Source organism: Orycteropus afer, unplaced genomic scaffold (genome assembly GCF_000298275.1).
Source record: "Orycteropus afer afer isolate SDZICR_OR568_19922 unplaced genomic scaffold, OryAfe1.0 scaffold00003, whole genome shotgun sequence".
NCBI lineage: Eukaryota > Metazoa > Chordata > Mammalia > Tubulidentata > Orycteropodidae > Orycteropus > Orycteropus afer.
Window position 1 is genome coordinate 1798998 of NW_006921590.1, and position 26683 is coordinate 1825680.

The window sequence follows — 26683 nt, forward strand, 5'->3', positions numbered from 1 at the left end:
TAGGCACTACGCTACCAGAGCTCCAGAGAATATCATAGATTCAAGAAATCTAAAACATTTCTTGGAAGTATTTGTCTTAGCTCTATTTAAATTTAAAATGAAAGGTGTTTAAAAAAAAAAAAAACACCTCACTCCTAAATTCTTATTTTTCACTAGTAATGTGACAACACCTCAGAATGAAAGCTTTAGAAATGCATTAATTCATTCAAGAAATATTTGTTGAGCAATTACTAAGTGCCAGGCAATGCATGAGGCATCAGGGCTAAAGTGACTACACATTCACTCCTACCCATAATTCAAGCGAACACAGATCAACCTGCTCCACTTTTAGCCTTCGTGTCTCAGTGATGACATTCCATCATTCCAAGTGTCAGGTCAGTACCATTAAGACTGGCTTAGTCAACAGAGTTGCATTAACTTTGCTCCATACCTTAATACAAACTCTTTAGTAGTCTTTTTCACAAAATGTTGCAATTTTAAGAGTTGTTTCTATCTTCCAATAGCCTGCTAGTTAAGGCTGAAAGTCTTCCATTTTGAAATGAAATTAAACTAATTCATGGCCATATAAAGTATCTCAAATCTATATACAAAGATACATTTTGTCCTTTTCTGACTACTACAGACTTTAAAGAATGTGTTACAGTTTCAATGACTTCCAGGTGCAAAGTGGTTACTATGTCTAACAGAAAAATACAGTAATAATTCTTTTATTGCCATCAAAATGGAAATTTTGATCATTGTTTTATGAACATTTGGACATAGTGTCCTCAATATTTCCTTTTCTTTATTGGCTTAAAACAGAGGAAGAAAACATAATAAAAATAAAGTACACTACTGTCCTTCCTGATTAGCAATAATCTACTTGTAGAGAAAGTACATTACTGTCTTTCATTTTTCTAGTTACATCAAAATATTTGATTAAGCATGGGGGAATTCTGTATGCCTTTTCTTAAGCGTTAGCTTTATCTTTTCTCTAAGAGTATATATGATCTTTAGGGGAAAAATAGAAAATGTAAGAAGTCAGAAGGAAAGAATTTTATTTCCATCAGCAAATATAACCACATTTTTTAAAAAACTATATCCTTTTTATTTTTTATGACTTTGCTTGTTGATAAATTAAATTACATTAATTATGTTTTCCTGATTATAAAAGGTAATACATGTCAATATAAAAATTTTGGAAAATACAAAATTCTATAAAAGAAAAATAAATCATCCATGATTCTACCACCACTATTATTTTGGTACATTCTATTTCAGTATCAACTTCAATGTTCTCTGTCTTGTCTCCTCTGTCTGTCTCTTTGTAACAGATATCTTACAATTATTTTCAGATCATTAAATATTCTTCTAAAACTTAAGTTTTGATGGTGATGTGATATCTCATCATAGATATATAAAATAATTAAGAGCTTGCAAATTATTAGAATTAGATAAAACAATTTTTGCAGTTTTAATTAATGCTGAGGAATCCTGATCATGCACTGGTAAAACTGCTCAGTTGCCAACCGAAAGGTCAGTGGTTGAAACCCACCAGCTGCTCCAAGGAAGAAATATGTGGCAGTCTGCTTGCATAAAGATTAGAGCCTTGGAAACCCTACAGGGCAATTATTCTCTTTCCTAGAGAATTGGTATGATTCAGAAACAACTTGATGATTTTGGGATTTTGTTTTTGTTTTGGAAATTAATACCAGATGAACGTCAATTTTCTTAAAATTTACATATTTTAAGTATATTAATAAAGTAGAATACTATATCAAATTTTATAAGTATGCTGAAAACGATATATAGATAGACAGAGCTTTGTTGTTGTTAAGTGCTGTTGAATCAGTTCTGACTCTCAGTGACCCTTTGTACCACAGACCAAAATAATGTCCAGTCCTGTCCATCCTCACAATCTTTGTCATACTTGAGCCCATTGTTGCAGCTACCGTCTCAATCCATCCTGTCGATGGTCTTCCTTTTTTTGTTGCTTGCCAAACACTATGTCCTTGTCCAGGGACTGGGCCTTCCCAATAATATGTCCAGTAAGTAAGATGACGTCTTACCATCCTCCCATCTAAGAAGCATTGTGGCTGTACATTTCCAGACAGATTTGTTCATTCTTCTGGCAGTCAATGATATATTCAATATTCTTTGCCAACACCATAATTCAAGGGCATCAATACTGCATATTCAACTCACAAACAATTTTTCACAATTTTCACCAGAGAATATATACAGATTTTAGTCCATTTTTTTACTCTTTCATTATTTATAAAATAAATGAATTTAATTAATTAAATTTAATATTTCTCCCATTTTAGAAATCAGTGTTGCCGATAATCAATCTTTGTAATTGTTTTGATTACTTGATAAAGAACCAAAATGCTTTTCTAGTAGAGACTGACTTTCATTCCTAAAGTTGTAGATACAGAACAACGGCATAACGCAAAAAGCAGCAAAACTCAGCCAAAGAAAGAAGGATAAAATAATGAAGAGACATGAACCTAACTTTTTGTGCTTTAAAGCACTGGTTTTTCTTAGGGATGTTTAGGAAATTTTTGGTTCCAGAGATTTCACCTCCCCCATAGTTTTTAACAGAGTTAGGTCCACAGCACTGATTTGATGGCACATTTCTTTAGCATCTCAAATTTATATTTTCAGGTAGATCAATATAGACCTGTATGATTAGGCAATGTCTGCATGGCACTGACAACAGTATTGTTACCTAACTAATCTTGTTTTAAAATTTAGATATTCATTTTAAAAGATACCAGTTACATTTCTACAAAGAGTAACTTCTTTTTCTGCCCCAAATTTACATGCCTACTATAACGTGGGATTTCTTAAAGCTGAAGATAGGTTTGACTTTCTTTAACATCCTCTCTTCAAAGATCAAAAGCAAACCAAACTCACTGCCATTGAGTTGATTCTGACTCACAGCAACTCCCTGTGGGTTTCTGAGATGATAAATATTTATAGAAGTAGATTGCCTAGTCTTCCTTCCACAGAGTAGCTGGTGGGTTTGAACCACCAACCTTCTAGTTAGCAGTCAAATGCTAACTATGCCATTAGAGCTCCTTCTCCAAAGATTATGACCTGTGATTTTTCCTCACTGAAGTCAAACACGAAGTTCCAACACCTCATGTTGACAATAAACTAGTGTGAACTACCCACAGCTCTAGAAGGTTAATAAGATAAAGATTCAACCCCCCAAAATACTATGGGGGTTCAATCTCCAAAATACTATGCCTTTTTGATTCATGTGTATAATATTTTCCCAAAATTTTAGCCTAGAATTATTTTTGAAGATCCAGATGTCACGTACAATTTATGAGAAAGTATTATTTTCTTTATTCCCTTTGATATGGAGGAGGATGATGGCCCATCCTGACAACATCTGGACTGTGGGAAAATGATCTAATCTATTAAATTCCCTACACTAAATACCAATTTATTAAATTTTAAAAAAGAATATATACAATATATCCAAAACCCTAAAAGCTATTACCGTTGAGTTGATTCCAACTCATAGCCACCCTATAGGACAGAGTAGAACCACTATCTTTTGGTTAGCAGCCAAGTGCTTTAAACACTGTGCCACAGGACTACTTATACAGTATATGTTGTTGTTGTGATATGCCATCACGTTGCACCCAACTCAACAGCGACCCCTCCTTGGGTTTCCGAGGCAGTATCACTACAGAAGTAGATTGCCCACCCTTCCTTCCAAGGAGTGGCTGGTGGGTTTGAACCACCAGCCTTCTGGTTAGCAGTCAAGTGCCTTAGGCACTACACTACCAGAGCTCCTTATACAATATAAACCTTCATTAAATCTTTTTCATATTCTTATTTTTAAAAGGTAAAGCTTAATGTTAAATTTACATGTTATTGCTTTCTGAAGCTTTCCTCATAAATATTGTTCCACTTATAGAAATTTCCACTTGGTGTGCCCAAGATCTTTTCCAAAATTTCTCTATAAGAAAACTGCAACTTAATGCCATAATTTCCATACACATAAATAGAAGCTACTGGATCATCTTAATATTGCTATTAAGGAAGGTGGGGCCAGACACTAACACAAAATATCAAAAATCATTTTATGTGATCTTCCATTTCCATCCTCCTGGAGAAGTTTATTTTCATTAATTAGGTCTTATCTTTTCACTGAGCTCTTAGAAATTTCAAAAGAGGAGGAGTACATAGAGCTATTGCAATTGAAACTCGACAAATTATTTTAGGCATCAGTGACTCCATGAACTCATTATACTGGTTAAAACTTGGGAAGAAAAAATAGGTTGACAATTCCAACACTTCACATTACAGGAAAATGGAACAAAGCATATAAGGAATAGGTACCCGAAACTTAGAAAGCCTCTCTACAGTGCAGTTTAATTTATTATTCTAATGACTTTCACAGCATGCAACTCGCACTAGGAGATATATGTCTCCACATTTTATAAAGTTGCAGAGCTTGGGCTATTCCTGAAGGACTCTCATGGCTATTTCCAAAGCATCTTTTTACAGATGGAAAAATGTAAAGTGTGCAAAAAAGATTCAAGATTGATACTGTCTACACTGTTTTGCTGCTGTCTGCCTTTACCTATACTCCTCAGAAATGAAGCCAATTTGGGTCAGAAAGCAAAAATTATAATATTTTGGTTGTTTTCACTCAATAGTTATTCAAATTTTTCTCCTGAAGCATGAAAAATCATAGATGAGAGGTACTGCGTTTAGGCTAAAATCTCTATAATGTTCTCTCTTCTATAACTTGGACCTGCAAAAAATACTGGTAGGTCCCGAAAAATGTGTCTTTCTCCTTTGTGCCTTTCCCCAATTCCAGTTCCTCTCAAGGTCACTGCTCATGTTTGCATGCACCTGTAAATATTTATAGATATAAATCCATAAATCTACTCATTGCATAATGTGAGCATTCAAAATGACTCGTTTTCCAGGTTTTGTTAGGTTATATTATGTCTGAGATGTTTCCATTGTCAGTGTATCTATCTAGCTCCACCACACTTAGCCAACTTCCCTTCCCCACCACACTTAGCCAACTTCCCTTCCCCCCACACCCCAACTGGACATTTAGGTGATTTCCAACATGTCTACAAGGGACATCTTATACAGTCATCATTTTGGACATGTGGACATAATTCCTAGAAGTGGAAATGCTAGACTTAGGATATATGAAAGTTAAATTTTGATGGCTAATTCCAAATAGTACTCCAAAAAGTTTTCAACTTAGACTTAGCAATCGAAGAGTTGGAATCGACTCAATGGTACACAATAGCAGCAAAAACAACAGTCTATGAGAGCAACCTTTTCTCCCTGTCCTTGCCCACATATGGATGATAAATACTCTATACTTTTATCAATGCAAAATGAATGCAAAAAAGCAACAACAAAAAAGTTTTCTCATTATTTGTAATTTGAACTTAAGTTTGTAATAATGTGTAAATTTGCCTGCTATGGAGTACAACTTCCATCATTCTCTTTCCATTTTGACATTTCAAAAAGGCCGGAGTTAGAGAAACTCTGGAGGTATTGCACTACATAGGACTCAGGTCTTGCTGATGTCTTCCTGATTACTGCGGTAAAGATGCTGCTCCCAATGCAGGCAAGTCCAAATAAGGATCACTTTGTTGCCAATTTTTTTTTTCCATTTGATTTCTTTTCTGTTGTGTTCCATTCCTTCTCAGTTACATAGTATGCCTCCTCAAGATTAAAATGAGGTACTCCCAAGATTTACACCAGATCATGAGGAGAGCCCAAGTTCAACCAAAATATCTTAGAGGTAATGACATAAATCAGATTTGGACACTAAAGCCATTATCAGATGTTAAGGACAGACCTGCACATAGGTGAGACCAGCCTTAAAGACAGATGAGAAGTGAGGGAAAGTTCCCATGTGGTCTAAAATGGCAAAAGCAAAGTAACTACTTATTTATTTTTACAAAATCGATTTGCTAAAAAATATTGAGGATGGAAAGTCATCCCAAATGGGAATCTATCCAAAGAGCTAAAGAACTGCAACACAATGGAGTTTCCTCTTGTCCAGCAATCAAATCTAAAGTTAATTAAATCTCAAGTATAATCAATATTACATTTGAAAATACCTCAAACCATTTTGAAGTACACTATATATACATGGTTCAATCGCGAGGAAAGGGATAGCATTTTGAAAGAAACAACTCAGGTTAAAATTTTTCCCCCACTCACTATTTTTCTCCTTCTAAAATGGATATTTATGTCTTCACTCATGTATAAAAACACTGAGTTGGTCCAGCTCATAGCAACCCCCACTGGGTTTCCAGAAGTAGACTGTCCAGTCTTCCTTCCACGGAGTGGCTGGTAGGTTTGAACTGCCAATCTTCTGGTTAGCAGTCAAATGCCTTAGGCACTGTGCCACCAGGGCTTCTTGAGAAATTACTAAAATCCAATTGCTCCACATCTGGGTGCCACCAAATATACCACTAGGACAACAAAACATAGACTAAAAGTACTTTGCCATCCCTACTTTACTGAGAAAGTTGTGAAACTGCACCAGACAGTAGTCATTCAAAAAAGGCAATGCAACCAAGGTGAGAAAAACTGTTAGCATGAGACCTGTTTCTCAGGAACAATCTTGAAACATCCTTAAATGTCAGGGTTCAACACTACTCTACTTGTGAATTCCACTTCCACTGGTTGTCTTTTGTCAGCTTTTTTTTTTTTCCAAAATGATAGATTTACAATATAGCCTACTAGCAGACTTTACAAAGGTTACTAAAAAGATTGGTGATCCAGTAATTGCCAAAGTTCTAGAACAGGTTAATTAAGTTATGGTGACAGAAATCAGATCAGTGGTTCCTGTAAAGTGAAAGTAGGGGGCATTTCCTGGAAGAAGAAATGTGGGAAATACCTGGAAAAAACTATTCTGTAACTTAACTGGTCTGTTGGTCATATGGATGACGCCTTTATCAAGAGTTATTGAACTGTACATTTAAGATTTGTGCTCCTTTCTGTAATTTTTCTTCAAAATAATTTCCATTATGATTTCTTTTTGGAATAAAAAAAGGAAGTTCCATATATTCAATGCTCTCTCTTAGATTTCAAAAACAAAGAAGCACATTGTAGGGTCACTGGTATTTGAGACAATTCAATGTTCTTGTAATATGAGTAAGTTTTTTTTTTTCTGGAATGTAACAAACATACATCCATGTTGCCTTATTAAACAAGTCACAAGTGTCATCAGAAGATGATGGAATTTTCTACCATTTGTTACCTCAGGCTATTCACATTTTCCCATAAGAATCATCTTGTTTGGCTGAAAGAGTGAATAGCACATTAGGAAGCCCCAAGATAACAAAGATGGTCATGTGTCAAAAAAGTTTCAGAAGTATATGGATGACAAATGTGAATTAGACAACAGACTAAATGGGGCATATGCTAAAGAAACATAGGGTTGTTTCTCTGTGTTATCTTTTCTTAACTAAGCCTCACATTTTCAAAGTTTACTATTAAGGTTATTCATTAATGAGACATGGGAAAATGGGAGTTGTAAAGAAAACTTTTACTTTAATTTCATTAACAAAGAAAACAAGTTATGCATTCCCTATTAAATGCCAGGCATTGTGATGACACTGGAAATAGATCAAATGGCAAGATCCGCATGGCCCCTTATTCAGAGAACACCACACCCAGCAGAGGCTCTCATGTTATTAGAGTAAGTCTAATACACCACGAAAAATGAATGAGACAGTGAGATAGTGCTGCAGTGGGTAAAAGTATGAGCTCTGGAACCAAACTACTTAATTCCAGTAATAATTTATACTTATTAATTGTGACCTTGGAAAGTTTCTCAAATGCTTTCTGCCTCAATTACCCATCTGAAAATAGAATTATGTGTATTTGTCTCATAAAGTTCTGTAAGGATTAAGAAAGTTCTTAGAACACAGCCTGACAGAATGAGTTCTAAATAAATATTGGCGAGACTTGTGGCCTCAAAGGGAAGACACCATGAAGCAACACTGGCATTGCTTGAATAAGCACCACCTGGGCAAGAGGACTTCCTCTTGGTCAGCATCCATGATGTCAGGTGCCCCTTGCATTGGAAATGAATGCACCATGTTTGCAGAGCCTGCTTCTTTTGTTGTTGTTGTTGTTTGCCGTCGAGTCAGCCCTGACTCATAGCGACCCCTCCTTGGGTTTCCGAGGCAGTATCACTACGGAAGTAGGATTGCCCAACCTTCCTTAAGCATCATAAATCTCTTCCTATTTAAACTACAAAGAAGTCCCTGAAAACTTGACTTTCTATGAAGCTTGCCCATAGACAGACAGACAGATGGATGATTGAATGATTGATAGATATCACTATATGTGCAAGAATATGGCTTGCTTGCTAGTAATATCCCATGACATATATGAACAAAATTTATCATGCCATGAACATTTAACAGCATCAAAGACTTGTAGAAGATAACACACAAACATATATAAACATATATACTTACTGTGTGCATGTGTGTATAAATGAATGTGTAGGGAAAGAGAGAATGCAAATATTCACTATGTGGGTATTTCCTAATTTTAGTTTGGATGACATTAAGTAAACAAAAATGTACTAATTAATTAATAACTTGAAAGAAATTTTAAGGAATATTTCATTAAGACACCTACTGTTAAATAAAAATCAGAACTAAATACAAACAAACAAATAAATGAAAAGTCCTTTCACTCGTACTGGTGACTTGAAGAATTGCCACAAATCAACTTATGTGAATTCAGAAGATGCAGAATCAACATATATAGAAAGAACCTACTTGTAAAAGACATTTGGTTCATACCTAAAATAACTCTGCAAGTGTTTATCAATAAGATTTTCTTAGAAGAAACTACATAAGTATAAATATATAAGCGTCGATCTCTTTTTGTGGTTTGTGATTTCATCTTATAGGGGCCCATATGCCCAGTGGCAGAACCTTCCAACCAGTAATTAATTATGTTGTTTAAAAACATTATTGGCTGTTTTTGGTTTCTTAATTTATGAACATTAGAATCCCATTAGCAAAATCATCAAGTGAAAAAAATATATAACTCTATTTGATTTGCTATACAGAGGTGGCATGATGAATAATTAAAGGATTTCCACCAAGACTTCTGGCTTTACATGGCAAAATGAAGCATTATGTCAAAATTTTCATGCCCACACACCTAATAATAAAGAAGTAAAAGAACAGCAAAAATGCCCAGATGCAACGAACAAAGGAAGGGGCTGGTGGCCATTAAAACAATAAATGCTCCTATGAATCTGTACTCCTTATTTTATACCAAAATGGCACAGAGTTCAACTCCAATATTGATATTAAAATAATCATTGATAATATAAATACTGACTTTTACAAAATGCATGTATGTATTTACATACATATATAAAAGTCAATATTATGATAATAGAAAAACACAAGCATCATTCTCATTCTAGTACATTTTATACTGCTCTGGAGTTATTAGAAAAGGCAGTCAGATGAGAGAAAGCAAAATAGGTATGAAAAATAAGATAGAAAAAGACATAAATATCACTGATCATACATGATATAATTGTGTATGAAGGAAGTTATATGAAAATATTTTCCAAAATCCTAATGTAATTGTGTACAGGCATGATATATGAAATTATCATTAAAATGTTTTATATATATGGCAAGAGATAAACCAATTTTCAATACCAAACAAAAGTATAAAACACTAGGTATAAATATAGATTTGCATCACTTATGTGAAGAACATGTAAAATTCTACTACGTCAGATAATTTTAGAGAATTAATAGATGTAACAAACACTAGAATAGGAAGACATGATAGTATAAGTCAAACTGTTCAAAATTAATTTATAAGTGAAATGCAGCCCTACATAAAATAGTCACTAAATACAGTGTTTGTGCTTGTGGAAATAGATGAAAGTTTTTTTCTCAAAAAAAGACGTTAAGACTTATAGAAAATATTTTAAAATGAAGATTACAGGAGGGATACTAGTTTTAACAATTCCATATCTAGTAATAAAATTATAATTATCAAAACTCTTTTTCAGGGAAAACAAACAGTTTACAGCAAAGGGAACAAACCAGAAGAATTCTGAAATATATCCAACATATGGCAATTACATTCTAGGTACAAATAACTTTCAAATTAAAACTCAAGGAAGAATTATATAATAATTAATATTGTACTATAGGCAAACTTGACTTAATTTTTTAAAATTATGTATTATTTAAAAGCTATACATACATGTACATATAAATTTATAGGTGTATGTATGTATATATGTAAGTATATATGTGTTTGTTTCACTGCTTACAACAAAATATAAAAATAAATTCAAAAAGTCTAGAATAAAGTATGGTAGAATTTATTCATAGTCTTTGAGTAAGAGAGCTGTTTTAAGTAGGGCTCAAATGCTACAAGGTTCAGAAGGCAAAAAAAAGTTAGATTTGACTAGAGAAATATTTAAAATGTCTGTATGTTAAAAATATCACAGCTGAAATAAAAATGCTAAAAAGAAACTGGAAAATCACATAAAATTCTGTTATATATGAAGCTAATTTCTACGATTTGCAAAGGATTCAAACAAGCTAATGAAAAGACACAGAGTCAAAAATAAAAGTCTGTACAGGATAGTCATAAAAAATACACAAAAGATGAATAAGTATATTTTAATCTCCATCGTAATGAAAGAAATGCACAGCAAAACAAGATTGCATATTTCTCAGATCATGGTGGCAAAAAATTGTACGTTCAATGATCGTAATGCTAGAGATTTTAGAGGAAAAGTCACACTCAACTATACTGGTTAGGTTATAAATCTATGGATTCTTTCTTAGAATCAACTTGTAAATCTCTCCTAAGGTAATGGAAAATTCAGTAACCCTCTGATGTAACATTCTGTTAGAAATGTACTTTAAGTTTCTATTCCCCAATGCTCATTGGATATATACATAATATTCCTTATATATATGCATCACTTCATTGTTTATACTAGCAATGAAATGTCCATCTGCTATAATAAGAAATACACTATTGGTTTAACTACACTATTGGTTTAACACAGAATGAGATAAAGGTGTAAGAGAAATAGGAAGAAAAAAAGGCAAAGTGAAAAACCGAAAGGAAGAAAGAAATCAAAAAAGCAAGCCGTATATGCCTATATATATATATTAAACATATATATTCTCCAAAAGAACTGGCAAAAATTATTAACAGTAAATAGATTTGGGAAGAAGAAACATGGCACAAGGTAGATGATGTTCACTTTTCCTTTATGAAAACCAAAAATCCAAACTCACTGCCGTGGAACCGGTTCCAACTCATGGCGATCCCTCCTGGGGTTTCCAAGGCAGTATGGAGCTCTGGTAGCGTAGTGGCTAAGACATTTGACTGCTAACCAGGAGGCTGGTGGTTCAAACCACCAGCCACTCCTCGGAAGGGAGATGGGGCGATCTACTTTCGTAGTGATACTGCCTCGGAAACCCAAGGCGGCGTCGCTATGAGTCGACTGGACGGCACATGACAACAACAACAACATGTCTATGGAAGTAGATTGCCCAGTCTTCCTCCCAAGGACAGTCTTCCACATATTTTTTTTTTTTTTTAATCAAACCTGTATTTTTGTGTTTATTTGATTAGTTTTTATGTCAAGACTTTATCTGGGCAGTGGCTTATGGACTATTTTTTTCTTAACTTATTATATGTACTTCTTAATATTAAAAAAGAAAGCACATTATTTAATGTTGTTTTCAATTTTTTTCTCCACATTATCAATTACCATGCCAAAAAACTGAGTTACCCCAAATATATGATGTCAATTAATACTCATACTAAACTACCACTATGAGTTCTCCTAGGAGGGGAGGATCTTAATTGGAACAAACTTTGTTGTTGCTGGACCATCTCCCATAGCACCTTATACAGATAAGATACTCTATGTGATTTTGTCAAATTAAGAAATTTTAAGATAAAACGGAATTTTCATTCTACATACAGTAAATTGATTGGCTTTTACCTATAGAATTTTATGTTCCATGCACATGAATCCAGACCTGGAATTATTTATAAATAAACTAGTAGTCTATATAAGAAACAATTCTACCTCAACAGATCATTTGCAAAAGGAAAGCAAATAACCAACAATGTTGCTTAAAATGGTTCAAGGATGGCAACAGCTACCCTTTAATTCTCAGCCATTTTTTAATCATGACTATTTTAAAAATCCATTCTTTCAAAAATATTCCAAATGAGAAGCTACTGTAGGAATAAGCAGGAATTCACTGAATAGACTCATCAAGAGAAATAGAAATAAGAAAAATTATAAAGGTTCTTACAATTAAAATCATGTATTTGTAACAATCTATTAAACTGGATTTTTAACTGGGGCTCTAATATTAAATAGATAGCAGATAGTAAAGAAAGTTGTATAACACACCACACAATACAATTTGCAGAATGTCAAAATGACAAACAACTGGTTAGATGGCCTTAAACTACATTGAACATTTAAAAAAAAAAAAAAAAAATGGTGGGAGCCATGAGAACAGAGAAGGAGAAAGGACTTGTGAAAAAGATATGTTAGGGGATATAGTTCTTGGCTTTCCATTCAACTCATGTCTAGAGAGAGGAGCTTCCAAGGGTCTTCAAAAGTTTAACATGTTTCCCCTAAAAGTTATGCTGACACAATATTCTGATTGGTTTCTCCTAATCAGGAATTTAGGAGCTCTGCTATCATAGTGCCTAAGGCACTTGACTGCTAACCAGAAGGCTACTGGTTCAAACCCACCAGCCACTCCTCAGAAGGAAGGTTGGGCAATCTACTTCCATAGTGATACCGCCTCGGAAACCCAAGGAGGGGTCGCTATCAGTCGGGGCTGACTCATGGCACATAACAACAACAATCAGGAACTTATAGAGGACAAAGTGAGCAGATGATGAGTTGCATTGGAGGCAAAGTGAAATCATGTCACTGTATTGGGAATAGCCCACTCTCTCAGTTTATTGAGGACAAAGATGTGTAAAGAGGTTTGTGAAAAAGTTGTTGGTTACAGAACAGGCAAAAAGAGAGAGCTAAAGAAACATGAGCTCCAATATGGAGGTTTCTGCCTACTGTCCAGGATAAGCACTGGGAAATTAACGAAACTTACAGAAGAATTTGCTGAGTGGACCTCCAGAGGGCTAAGGAAGAATGTGGCATCTGGAGAAAAATGTTATCATCCCTGCCACAGATCACAAATGTGCCTTCTAACATTAGCAGTTGCTGCCTGTGAAAAATATAAGAAAATTCTCAAGAAAGAAAGATATTAAGACAGAGAATGCAAAGCCCTCTTAAGACAGATTAGACAAGTAAGAACTTCCCTCTTGCTTTTTTTTTTTCTTCAGCTCTCTCCTTTCTCCCTCTTACTTTGACACTCAGGAGTAAAGGGAAGGGTCAGAAAGGACAGCAGGCTAAGAGAAAGAAGCCCTGATAGCCCAATGATTAAGCCATCAACTGCTAACCAACAAGTCAGTGGTTCAAACCCACCAACCACTCCGCTGAGGAAAAGACATGATGATGTACTCCTGTAAAAGATTACAGCCTAAGAAAGCCTATAGGGTAGTTCTACTCGATCCTACAGGACACTGTGAGTCAGAATCAACTCAAGAACACACAAGAAGAACAGGGCTAAGGCAAAAGGAGAACTGTTGAGGGAAGAGACAGAGGTAACAACACCATGCTCCCATTCCTCCTTTGAAGAGTCCATTCTGCAGCAGACATTAACTAGAAAGAAAGACACCATTTAATGTTAAACTGCACTTTTATTTAAAGATGGATTATTGGATGCAAACTGTACATTCTAATTTCTCAATCGAGCTTCTATTTACTACTTAAAGTCAGTCATGGATCCCTTGACCTCACTTAATTAATGAGGGCTCAGAGGCTTAAGATTTTTTTTTTTTTTTTTCTGTGCCAAATGCCACTCAATTATTTAGTGAAGAGCTGAGGTTATATACCACATTTCTACTACTATACTGTATGTATTCCTTTAAAAAAAAAAAGAGAGAGAGAGAGAAAGAAACTTAGTGAGCTGTGATTTTTCTTTTTTCTTTTTTAAGGATTAGAGTCAAGAGTGAAAAAGTTCCCATGGTCTTAGGTCCACCACAAATATGTGGCACTATAATAAAGCCTGTTGATGAAGTGCATAAATTAACTCTCATTTTCTGGAGACAGTAAATGCAGTGTTTTGTCAGACTATATGCACCATGAACAATGTAGCATTTTATAGCATTTCTTTTATGCATAACCCCTCTTGCTTATTATTAATATTTTCTGACTAGATTAAAAGTCTTCAGAAGGATTTTGCCTAAAATGTTTTAGTTCAATACCCTCTTTGGGGAATTATTTTCAGCCTTAATTAGTTTAATTGACAAGGCAACCAAGAGACTTGAAATGAGAGGAAAACAGAATTCTAAAGCGGGGGAGGGATAAGGTTTCCAGCTTGATTTTATTTATAAAGAGATCCTAAAAGTCTATAGCAAGTAACCACTAGCTCATAAAAACTCGTATGTTGTTGTTTCCTTCATTATCACTTCATGTATATAGTGACCCTGATAATGCTGTTACATAATTTCATGAAATATTCTGAATAGGTTATTATAATAATCACCAAGTAAAACTTTTTTTTTTAGGTCACTATCATCTTTCATGTTTCAATGCTTCACATGGCTAGACATTTTTAGTGAAGAAAGATAAATTTGCATTCTCTCCTCTTTAAGAGTGATTGTCACAATGGGTTTTGTTTGGAGAAATCAAATGAATATTTTATTTTGTCACCACCCAGTACTCCTCTCAAAATAAACCAAACTCGAATTTTAATTCTATCCATACTCCCTTAGGACCTTAATTTTAGGGGTAAAATCTTCGTCATAACCTTGGGAGCTATATGGAATCCACATAATTTACTATTTCCTATGATCCTTCAAAATGGCATACTTCCCAAGAGGTCATTTTTTCCATCATAAACACACGAACCCAACCACCCACCATACATATACACAGGAGTGAACACACAGAGAAACATATACATACACTATAGATTAAGAATATACAAAATAGACCATAGTTTAACAAGATTATAAGTATTTTCATTGAAAACAAATAAATTAAAACAAAGCGATCCCAAACCACAATTACATCTGTCAATTTTAGTCTGTATCTTTCATTCACTGAATGGAAAAATGATACACCTAGAAATGGTGCACTTACCTAAACAGAAGTATGTGAAAAACACTAACTTGCATTAAATGTGTAAGTGCTTGATAGTTAACTTAGACAATTTTATAAATTCTCTTAAACAATTTCAGTTCTTATTTTAAGAAGATAATAAATTGGAGGAATTAGCATGAGGATTATAGTTTCCCCATTTTTTGTCGCTCATGAGTCTTCATATCTCCTCTTTGGCCCCAAAGGAATTCTCAACATTGTAGGTGAAACTCCTTTGTCATCTAATCAGTCAAAAGCATTAACTGAAATTCCCATTACCAAACATTAAAGAACACAAAAAGAAGGAAAGCAGGATATCTGAAAGAACTTACGTTTCATATCACTTTTAGTTAGAAAGTTTCAGTCGACTGCTATTGAGATGTTATATTTTTAAGTCAAAGGAGTTCTTTTCTATTTTCTTTGTGCAGTATGTGCTCTAAGCCCTCAATATCTAACATTAGATTTTACAGAAGCTAAGACAATTTGAAACCAAGTTATATATGCACAGAGACCATGAAATATGCCCCTCCCCATGTTCAAGTACAGTTTTGGGGTATAACCAAGCCATTTTTCTAATTAGTTTGAAACATTCTCTGACTCCAAATTAATCATTTTAATTATGCTGTCAACATCTATGTCAAGACTTCAATCAAATCTGTTTCCTTAATGGTCTCCCCTGGCCAAAGACTATTAGCTGGCCCTTAAAATATCAGAACCACACATAAGCCTATTAACATGCATTTTCATGGAGACTCCTAGTAAGTTGCAGTAGGGCATAGTGTACTTTGAATGGAAAAACTACATGCAACTTGAGTACAATGTACAGATGGAAGGAACTGTCTCCTGTGAAAGGGCTTCTTATGGAAAGAGGTGCTTTGTGTCTTTCAGAGAAATCCCCATAAAAGCAATGGTGAGAAACAAAATTTTATGGAAGCACAGCTGAAGCAGGAAAGAATGAGAGAGAGAGAAAAATCCCTGATTTAGCCATTACTTTTCCTTTCCCAAAGCTGTCAGAATATAAGACTTTCTGTTACTAAATATTCTTCAGATAAGAAAATTTAAATGTATAGCATTTCTGTGACTTAAGTAGATAAAATCACAAGTTTTCAAGAAACAATTTATTGATTCTTGATCCTTCTGTTGCCCCTGCACAAGAAAAATTATAGACAGGAATGTCAGGTAGAATTCATTGACCAAGAATGCAAATTGTTGCCCCTTACCTCATGTAATCATTTAAAATAAAGGAAGTGTAGATAAATGAGAAGACCCCAGTCAATACTTCACTTCCACCGTAACTTAACAATTTGGTTTTGAAGGAAAATAGTATAGTACTAATTTAACTTCAGGAGCTCTGGTAGCATAGTGGCTAAGACACTTGCCTGCTAACCAGACGGCTGGCGGTTCAAACCCACCAGCCACTCCTCGGAAGGAAGGTTGGGCAATCCTACTTCCGTAGTGATACTGCCTCGGAAACCCAAGGAGGGGTCGCTGTGAGTCGGGGCCGACTCGATGGCACATAACAACAACAACAACAACAATTTAACTTCAGGGTCTTTAACAAGACTAATATTGCTGCCACCACAGATGAGTAAATGGTGTTTGCAGGATGGCTGGAATTCAACATTTGATAATTAAGAATCATACAGGTTTTATGAAAAGGCATCCTATTAGGAGTGAAATTCCTGCAGGGAAACCTGCGGGTTCTGGTCTAGGGGTTGGAGATGAAAGCCCTAAAGGAACTCTGGTGGTGTAGTGCCAAAGGCACTTAACTGCTAACCAGAAGGATGGTGGTTCAAACCCACCAGCCACTCTGTGGAAGGAAGACTGGGCAATTTACTTCCATAAAGATTTACTGCCACAGAAACCCAAAAGGGGTCACTATGAGTTGGAATCGACTCAATGGCAAGGAGTTTGGGGGTGTCTGTATTTGTTCTTTTCTAGAGAAAAGATTACATGATAATCTATTTTATCACTTTCTTCTGTGATTAAATGTTGAAAATTTAAAGGACTCTTTCTGGAAAGAAAGAAAAGGAAACATAAACATGATAACTGTTGGCTTAAATTACTCCCAGAAAAGGAACAGTAACCATCTCAATTCTCTACCTTGTGGTTTCGGTGCCACATACTGGCAAGCATGCACAACAGAAAAAAGTTACCTTTCTAACGGGTAGCTTTGTCGCACATAATAGCTAATTGATTTTGGGCTGCATTTAAGACATTAGCCTCAACAAAGGGAATACCATTTATAGACACAAGACTCCTCATGAAACTAAAAATAGTAGCTATGATTGGGAACTTGCTCTTTCTCAGCAATTACCAAAAGAAGATTCAGAACTGGTGAACTGAAGCAGAACCAAGGGCAATTTCAACTTGCCCTTGTTTAGTTAAGGGAAATACAAGTTTTTAGAAAACAATGGCCGTTAAACCTTCCAGGAACTAAGCTATCACTATTGTGTATAAAACTATACATACTGTACACTGTATTGCCATAGTATTGAAAATGGGTCAGCCCTCTACCGTGCCTAGCACTGACCTAGCCATATAGCACGTGTTTAAAAAACAATGGATAAATACCTATCCTAAGAAAAAGGCTTTCTTTACAAATGAGAGGGCTTAGTTTCTCTAATAGAAGGAAGGAAGAAAGGGAGGGAGGGAAGGAGAATAAGAAAGAAGGGTGGATTTCCATTGTCTGGGGTCACCATAACCAGTCAAACATTGCCATCAAGTTGATAATGACTCTTGGCAACCACACGTATGTCAGAGTGGAATTGTGCTTCGTAAGTTTCCAATGGCTGAAGTTTTGGAAGCGGATCACTAGGTCTTTCCTTCATTGTGTCTCTGGATGAACTCAAACCACCAGCCATTTGGTTGGTAGCCAAGCATGTTAACTGTTTGCACTACCCAGGGATTCCAGGGTAGATACAGGCAGGAGTACATATATAGGAAGGCAATGTGGGGTAAAATCCCAGCTCAGCCACCTGATTATAGACCTTAGCCAAGTACCTTAACACCACATACCTTACATTTCATAATCACTGAAACAGGAACTTACTATTTATGTTTGCAGTGCTGTACTGAGATAGTACACCACTGTAGCAAAGAACAAGCACAATGAGGATGAACAGACCTCTGTACAATGCATTCTACTGTACAGCATAGCACAATGAGGAATAGAGCAGATGGCAGATGGTCTCAGTTCAAATCCTGGCTCCCCTATTTATAGCAGTGATCTCAGGATGAAAGCCATCAGGGAAATTAAATTTATGCCACTATAACTAAGGTTTTGTTTTGTTTTGTTTTTAAGGTGTTTTCCGAGGGGCAATGACTTAGAATCAGTCCAGTGATTTAGTTCACCAAAATTCCTGCCAAAACCAGGGTAGCATTCCAGTGTGGGAAACATTATCATCTGGCCTTGAAGTCAGAAGAATTGATCTATGATTTGGTGTTACATACAAATTAAAAATTATTTAATAAATGAAAATCAAATGGTAACAAGCTACTTAAGCTAAACTATTAGCTATCAATTGAAGCTCTGGTGGTATAATGATTAAAGTATTTGGCTAATAACCAAAAGATGGAGGTTCAAACCCACCAGCCACTCCATGGAGAAAGATGAGGCAGTCTGCTTCTGTAAAGATGTACAGTCTTAGAAACTCTATGGGCAATTCTACTCTGTCCTATAGAGTTGTTGTGAGTTGAAATTGATGCAACAGCAGTGGGTTTGGTTTTTTTGCTACTAGCTATTAATTAGACAGATATGTTAAATAATTTTTCAAGCAGAAAAGTTCATTTTGAAAGGTTCTAAAATTATTCACTATAATTAAAACATTTGATTTTAAATTGCATTGCCTTTGTCTATTTAAATAGTTTATTTAGATTTACCAACATTATCAGTGTTGGTATGATTAGACTTCAGTGGAAAATACATAGTTTCCCCCAAGTAACTGGCTACATATCAAGAGAAAAAGAAGTCTTAAACATCATTTGTATGTATATTCGTTATAAACCATTCCCCAAAAGTAGTTGACAACCAGAAATTATAAGTTTCATTGGATTCATGCTTATTATTCCTTAGGTTATTTTAACATATTTTACTTGATTAGAACAAAAATATGAATACAAACTTATTACTGAATTTAGTTTTACAGTTAGTCTCCAGGTTGAGGATAAAATCCATTCCTAACTGTGCCTTTAATGATTTGCATGATTTGTAAGTATGAATAGGTACATACAAGTCATATTGAGCCTTACTTTAGAGCAAGAAAACATTTGAAGCATTTTCAATGATTTAAAAGCTGAACATGCAGTAAGTGAAAGTGATTGTAATGAAAAATCCTTTGCCAGTGGGGTTGGTTCAAAGTAAGGGCAAATTTGCATAACATTAAAGGGCAAGTAGGAGTTGTCTTTAAGACAGACATTCCAGTTAGTGCCCATTTATGCTAATAAAATATACATCAATAAATTCAGTAATACAGTTATTCCATGTTTTTGTTTTTTTAAATCTAATCCATGGAGATATATTAAAACCACCTAAGAAAAAATATTTATCTCCACTATTCATCTGTCAATTTCTCTTACTAGGGTGGCTTGTGTGTTGCTATGACACTGGAATCTATGCCATAGGTATTTCAAATACCAGCAGAGCCACCTATGGTGGACAGGTTTTAACCGACCTTCTAAACTAAGGCAGATAAGGAATAGGGACCTGGTGACCTACTTCCTTAAAAAATTGGCCACAGAAAACCTTATGGTTATCGGCAGAACATTATTGAGTATAGTGCCTGGAGATTGGGCCACTCAGGTTGGAAGGCACCCCAAATACTACCGGGTAAGAGCTGCCTCCTCAAAGTAGAGTCTATCTTAATGACATGGATGGAGTAAATCTTTCAGGACCTTCATTTGCTGATGTAGCACAACTCAAAATGAGAAGAAACAGCCAAAAATATCCATTAATAATCAGAATGTGTAATATATGAAGTACGAATGTAAGAAAATTAAAAGTCATCAAAAATAAAATGGAAAGCATAATGTCTGATATCCTAGGCATTAGCAGACTCAAACGGATTGGTGTCAGCCATTTTTAATTGGATAATCATATGGTCTACTATTCCAGGAATGACAAATTAAAAAATGAATGGTTTCCGATTTCTTGTCAAAAAGAACATTTCAAGGTCTGTCCTGAAGTACAACACTGCTAGTAACAGAATAATATTCATTTTTCTACAAGAAAAACTACTTAATATGACTACTATTCAAATTTATTCACCATCAAGGAACTGAAAATTTTTACCACCTTCTGAAGGCTGAAACTGATCAAAGATGCCATCAAGATGCATTGATAATTAGTGATGACTGGAATGCGAATGATGGAAACAAAGAAGGATCAGTGTTAGAAAATATGACCTTGGTGATAGAAATGATATCAGAGATCTCAAGACAGAATCTTGCAAGACCAATGACTTATTCATTGAAAATACTTTTTTCAGAAGCATAACCAGTGACTGTACAGGTGGACCTCACCAGATGGAATACACAGGAATCAAACCAATTACACCTTTGGAAAGTGACTATGGAGAAGCTCAAGATCTTGAATCAGAACAAGACCAACTGCTTACTGTGGAATAGATCATTCAATTTTTCCTATGCAAGTTCAAGGTGAAGCAGAAGGAAAACAAAACAAAAACCATGAGAGCCGAAGTATGACCTTGAGTATATCCCACCTGAATTGAGACATCGACATCATGTCAAGAGTACACATTGATACATTGAACCCTAATGCTCAAAGGCCAGACGAGCTGTGGGATGACATCAAGGACATCATGCATGAAGAAAGCAAAAAGATCATTAAAAAAAAAAAACAATCAGGAAAGGAAGAAAAGACCAAAACCGATGTCAGAAAAGACTCTGAAACTTACTCTTGAATGGACAGTGTTGTTGCTGTTACGTGCCGTCGAGTCGGACCCGATTCATAGTGACCCTTCCTTGGGTTTCCAAGGCGGTATCACTACAAAAGTAAATTACCCCACCTTCCTTTGGAGGAGTGGCTGGTGGGTTTGAACCACCAGCCTTTTGGTTAGCAGTCAAGTGCCTTAGGCACTACACTACTAGAGCTCTTTGAATGGAGAGTAGCTAAAGCAAATGAAAGACATTACAAAATAAAAGAGCTGAACAGATTTTAAAGGGCAGCTCAAGAAGGCAAAGTGAATTATTATAATGAAACGTGCAAAGACCTGGAATTAGAAAATCTAAAGGGAAAAATACACTTGACATTTCTCAAGCTGAAAGAACTGAAGAAACCCTTCAAGGCTTAAATTGCAATACTGAAGAATTCTATGGGTGAAATACTGAATGACACAGGAATCATGAAAAGAAGATAGAAGTACTACATAGAGTCACTGTATCAAAAAGGATTGTCAATGATCAACCATTTCAGAAGGCAGCCAATTATCAAGAACCAACAGTACTAAAAGAAGTCCAAGCTGCACTGAAGGCAATGGCAAAAGAACAAAGCTCCAAGAACTGATGGAATACCAATTGATATTGTTTCAACAAAAAGAAGTACTGTTGAAAGCACTCACTCATCTATGCTTAGAAATTTGGAAGACAGCTGCCTGAAAGAGATCCATATTTGCGCCCAACCCAAAGAAAAGTGATCCAACAGAATGTGGAAAATATCAAACAATATAAATATCACACACAAGGAAAATGCAGTTGAAGGTAATTAAAAAAAAAAAATAAATGCACCAATATATCAATAGGGAACTGCCGAAATTCAAGTCAGAGTCAGAAGGGGACATGCTGACATCAAATGGATCTTGGCTGAAGGCAAATACCAGAAAGAAGTTTACCCGTGTTTTATCAACTAAACAAACACATTTGACTGTGTGAATCATGACAATCTACAGATAACGAAGAAGGCGAATTCCAGAACATTTAATTGCGCTTATGAGGAATATGTACATGGAACAACAGGCAACAACAGGCAGTCATTTGAAAAGAACAGAGGAACACTTCATGGTTTAAAGTCAGGAAAGGTGTTCATCAAGGTTGTATCTTTTTACCATATTTACTCATTATAGATGCTGAGCAAATAATCTGAGAAACTTGGTTGTATGAAGAACACAGCATCAGCATTGAAGGAAGACTCACCAACAACATGTGATATGCAGATGACACAAACTTCCTGGTTCAATCAATGAGGAATTGAAGCAGTTATTGATGAAGATCAAAGGCTAAAAAGCCTTCCATATGGATTACACCTCAACATAAAGAAAATAAAAATCCTCACAACTGGACCAATAGGTAACATCATGATAAACAGAGACAATATTGAATTTGTCATGGCTTTCATTTTACTTGGATCCAAAATCAATGCTCATGGAAGTAGCAGTCAAGAAATCAAACAACATATTGCATTAGGTAAATCTGCTGCAAAACACCTCTTTGAAGTATTAAAAAAGCAAAGATGTCACTTTGAGGACTAAAGTGCTCCAGACCCAATCCATGGTATTTTTAATTGCCTCATATGCATGTGAAAGTTGAACAATGAATATGGAAGACTGAAGCAGAATTGATGTCTAAGAATTATGGTATTAGTGAATAATAAATATACTATGGGCTGTCAGAGGAATGAACAAATATGTCTTGGCCAAAGTACAGCAGAATGTTCCTTAGAAAAGAAGATGTGAGACTTCATCTTACATATTTAGGAAATGTTATCAGAAGGAACTTTTCCCTAGAGAAGGACATCATGCTTGGTAGAGGGCCAATGAAAAAGAGGAAGTCTCAGTGAGATGGACTGACACACTGGCTGCAACAAGGGGCTCAAACATAGCAACGATTGTCAGGAAAGCGCAGGACCTGACAGTGTTTTATTCTGTTGTACATGGACTCACTGAGCAGAATAAATCCTATGTCACCAAACTACAACAAAAAGAGTGATAGATAGATAGACAGACAGACAGAAAATTGATACAATTTCAGAAAGCATTCTTCTACCTAATAGCAACTAGTTGCATTTAGTAAGAAACCAGTTGCATTAAAATTCTTTCCTAATAGCACAGCTTTTTAAATGGCTTAAACATATAATATTTAGTACTTATCTGATTAGAACTTTAATCTCTACTTTAATACAAACCATTTTTCTTCCATCAGTAAATTAGTCCAATAAAAATTCTCAGCTGGACTTTCAACACTTTCTTAATTTTCCAAATTTAGAATTAGAGAATTTTACAATGAGAAGGTGCTGGAGGAATCTCCTCTAACTCCTCTTCAAATATAGGAATTGTTTCTACAATGTGTGAAAAAACTGTATGATTAAATCACAATTGGTAGAATGTTAGCATACACTTACCTGACTAAGTAAGTGGTCAAAATAGGCATGGTACATAAGGTTCAATTTGATTATGTTTTTTGGAAGCTTGGGAAAAAGATTTTCCTTCACTTGAGGATAGACCAGGCATACAGCTATTTGATCTGCTGTGATGTTGTAGTCAAAGACCTAGGTTAGCTATTTGATGTTCTGTGATACTTAGAACATATTTCAAAGATCCTTTTTTCAGTGATTCTTAAGTGTGAAATTAAAAAACAAAAACCAAACACTACCATCAAGTCAAATCCGACTCATAGTGATCCCTCCTTCGGTTTCTGAGGCGGTATCACTACAGAAGTAGATTGCCCAATCTTCCTCTGGAGGATTGGCTGGTGGGCTTGAACCACCAGCCTCAGGTTAGCAGTCAGATGCCTTAGGCACTATGCCACCAGAGCTCCTAAGTGTCAAATTTACACAAATTAAAGACAGAGAATATAGATAATAGAAAACAATGGGTAAGGCACAAGCAAACTAATTTTTTAGCATATTCCAAATCCAGAAAAACACTTAAAATCTATTAAAATGAATGAGAAATTCACCATTTGCTATCTATCTGAAATAAATTTCTGAATTGGTCTTATGACCAGTTAAGTTAGCTCTTTAGTGTATCTATGAGTGGTAGAGAGAACTAGGTCTCAAATTCCCTTAGATGATCCACTACTTCAGTTTGGAAGCCAAATATCTATTTTATGTTCATATTTGAAGTGCCCATTCCTTGAAATAACTCACAATTCATCACACTCCTTTCTCAATTTATTTCACAGTATTACAGAGAAAATGCATCCCTTTATCACACCAGGAACTGCTATCTTACTTTCAGACATGTCTGGAGTCACCAGCTACCCCAATTGTATCCCCAGGGATGCGACCTTACCAACACATGATGCTTTATGAAGATTAAACTAGAGGAGTGAAGTTACACAGACAAGAGAAAATGTGCCTCTTTGGTTTTAATTCAATTAAAGAAAATCCAATTAGCAGTGTTTGGCATGGTCCCTAAAATGAAGAGCTCATTTCTACATACTCAGAATGAAAATGATGACGGTTTGCATATTCCTTGTTAGAGGTAACTGTTACTTTAGATGGTGGGAGAAGGGAAAATAATAATAATTCTGCACATGTAAAATAAATAGAGGTTCTCACAAAGGATCATAAGCTACTTAAGACAAGTGTATGCTGCAAGTCAGTTAAGAGTAGTAACAGGACAAGAAACCAGGTAGATATGGCATTGGTCTAGGGGCAAGAACACATAACTGGGGATAATTTGTGCAACAACCTGTCTATGATCTTCTAATAAAAAGCTGAGCAAGCTTAGGCAAGCCACATCACCTCCTTGGGCTGTAATAACCTTGCTAGTGAAATGGAATATTTGTCACCTGGCTTACTTAATGTAATAGAATAGGAGGAAAGAGAGATAAGAGAATAAAACTACTTAGAAAAATTTTAACTGTTTTGCTTGAGACTGTAGGGTTGTGTGAAAAGAAAATGGATTTTGAAATTAATACAGACCCATGTTGAAACCTTCTAATATCTGACAATGAACTCAGTATCCCTCAGTCTCTTTCTTCATCTGAAAAAAAAGATGATAATGCATACCTGATAAAGTCACTGAGAATTAAGTTAGGAAATATATGTAACATTTTTATTACTTAAATAAAAAATAATAATAATTTAAAAAAAACTCACTGTTGTTGAGTCAATTCTGACTCATAGTGACCCCTCCTTGGGTTTCAGAGGCAGTATCTCTATGGAAGTAGATTGCCCAGTCTTCCTTCCAAGGAGTGGCTGGTGGGTTTGAACCATTATGCAACTATTACAAATTAACTAATATATTATAAAGTAAAAATTTCACTGATTATTTCTTTACTTTTTCATCTATAACAGCATTTTACATATATGTAAGAGATTATTTTTCTCTAACAAGTCAAATAGATCATTAATATTATTATTATTAGGTGTCAGTGAGTTGGCGCTGACTCACAGTGACCCTATATGCTACAGAGCAAAACACTGCCTAGTCCTGCACCATCTTCACAGTCCTTGCTATGCTTGAGCCCGTTGTTGCAGCCATTGTGTCAATCCATCTTGTTGAGGGCCTTCCCCTTTTACTCTGATCCTCTACTTTAGAAAGCATTCTCCAGGGAATGGTCTCTTCTGACAACATGGCCAAAGTATATGAGACAAAGTCTGATATTCTTCTTTCTAAGGCACATTCCATCTTCACTTCTTCTAGGACAGATAGATGTTCATTCCTCTCAGAGACCATGGTATTTTCAGTATTCTTCACCAATACCGTAATTCAAAGGCATTGATTCTTCTCCAGTCTTCCTTATTCACTGTCCAACTTTCACATGTGTATGAGGCTACTGAAAAGAACATGGTTTGGGTCAGGCACACCTTACTCTTCAAAATGACATCTTTGCCCTTTAACACTTTAAAGAGGTCGTTTGCAGTAGAATTGTCCAGTACAATACATAGTCTGATTTCTTGAGTACTACTTCCATGGGCATTGACTGTAGACCCAAATAAAATGAAATCCCTAACAACTTCAATGTCCACCATGGGTCAACCTTGCCAGTATTTGAAATACTTATGGCATAGCTTCCAGCATCACTGTAACATGTAAGCCATCACAGTACGACAGACAGACAAGTCGTGCAAAATTATTGACAGTGGTTATTCTTTTTCACTAGAAATGTTATATGGAGATTATGTCAATGATATTTCACAGGTTAAAGACCAATAAAACACATAAGAATATGATTTAAAATGGTTCAAATAAGATAGCCTTTATTTATTCAAGAAAGACAAAAAGAGGAAATATATAATGAGGAATGCTGATACAAAACACAAAGTACATTTCATATGCTACCATTTCTGTTACACTATTGAAATACTATGACATAATTATCTTGTCAAAAAAAGCCAATAAAGTAAACTGAGATATCTGACATCTTCTATAAGCAGAATAGGAGCTCTGTTAGCATAGTGTCTAAGGCATTTGACTGCTAACCAGAAGGCTGGCAGTTCAAATCCACCAGCCACTCCTCAGAAGGAAGATT

The 26683-nt window shown here is 35.3% G+C and overlaps 1 protein-coding gene across 1 annotated transcript in view; it reads right to left on the reverse strand.

Moving 5' to 3' along the window:
- The window catches only part of RBMS3 (RNA binding motif single stranded interacting protein 3), a 1212798-nt gene that overhangs the window by 1079502 nt on the left and 106613 nt on the right, over window positions 1–26683 (reverse strand). The gene's annotated exons all lie outside the window — the stretch shown is intronic.